The sequence below is a fragment of the Humulus lupulus genome, chromosome 4 (genome assembly GCF_963169125.1).
Source record: "Humulus lupulus chromosome 4, drHumLupu1.1, whole genome shotgun sequence".
NCBI lineage: Eukaryota > Viridiplantae > Streptophyta > Magnoliopsida > Rosales > Cannabaceae > Humulus > Humulus lupulus.
The window spans coordinates 153,931,938-153,933,366 of NC_084796.1; the positions used below are offsets into that span (position 1 = coordinate 153,931,938).

Sequence of the window (1,429 nt, forward strand, 5' to 3'; positions counted from 1 at the left end):
GCAGCTTTTTAAACACCTCTAAAAACTTAGAAAACTGTTTATCAAGTGTAGTCTTTCTAAGCCGCTGAGGGTATGGAACTCTAACTGACTGCTCAATAACAACTCGAGGACTCTTTTCTGACTGCTGGTGGTCTTTAGTAACCCTTTCTGAATCAGACAGCTCACCCATCTCTTTATTCTGAACCACTGCCTGTGGAGGTCTAGGCTGCTCAGTTTGCTTCCCACTCCTCAGAGTAATTGCCTGAACTTGCTCTTTGGGGTTGACTTCAGTATTACTGGGCAAATTTCCCTGAGGTCTGTTATTGAGCATATTGGCCAACTGCCCAACTTGTGTTTCAAGATTTCGAATAGAGGATCTGGTCTCAGTCATAAATTGAGTCTGAGTATTAGTGAGAGTCAACAAGGCAGCTTGCAGTTCATTAGGCCTCTCAGGTTGAGGCATTGACTGTTGAGGCCTAGGCTGTTGTGATGATGAAGCTTGATTCATAGGTGGCTGAGGCATGTTATTCTGAAATTGGCCCTGAAACTGAGGTTGTTGGCCTTGATTATTCTTCCACGAAGAATTGGGATGATTTCGCCACCCAGGATTGTAGTTGTTGGAGAATGGATTATTGAGTGGCCTTTGAAAGTTTCCCACCGCTTGAACTTGGGCATGATCCATTAGGGTGTTATTATTCATACAGATAGGGCACTGATCGACAGAATGAGCACCACCACACATTTCACACCTCACTGCCATCTGAACCGCATTAGCAGATACACTACTCTGTTGTAACTGCTTTGTCAGAGAGGCTACTTGCGCTGTTAGAGCAGTGATTGCATCCAGCTCATGCACCCCAGCTACCTTTCTAACTCCTGATGATATTTCCTCAGACCATTGATGATTGTTTGTGGCCATGTCCTCTAGCAGCTCATAAGCACCAGTTGCACTCTTACTCATAACTGTACCACCCGCTGCAGCATCAATAATGGTTCTGGTTGTAGGACATAAACCATTGTAGAAATTCTGTACTAGCATCCACTGTTCAATGCCATGATGAGGACATCTTCTCAGGAGTTCCTTAAACCGTTCCTAAGCTTCATACAATGACCCTCCGTCATTCTGGAAAAAGTTATTTATCTCTCCCCTCAATTTAGCAGCTTTGGATGGAGGGAAGAATTTGGACAAAAATTTCTGAGCTAGATCTTGCCAGGTGACAATAGAGTTTGGCTGCAGAGAGTTCAGCCAACTTTTAGCTCTGTCCCTTAGAGAAAATGGGAAAAGCCTAAGGTTGATTGCGTCATCACTCACCCTGTAACGCCCTACTCCCTTAGAGCGTCACCAAGTGTAACTAAGCCATAATTAAAAGAAAACATTAAAGAAAGTAGATTTCATTGCTAATCATAAAGGTTTACACTTGGGATCCCAAAACAAAGTTTAGAAAATATT

At 43.2% G+C, this 1,429-nt stretch overlaps 1 non-coding gene across 1 annotated transcript; it reads left to right on the forward strand.

The window, feature by feature from the left end:
- The first annotated feature begins 1,028 nt into the window (after nt 1–1,028).
- On the forward strand, nt 1,029–1,135 carry LOC133833655 (small nucleolar RNA R71). The gene has a single exon (XR_009893023.1). It is a non-coding gene; the product is annotated as a small nucleolar RNA R71 (small nucleolar RNA).
- The last annotated feature ends 294 nt before the right edge of the window (nt 1,136–1,429 follow it).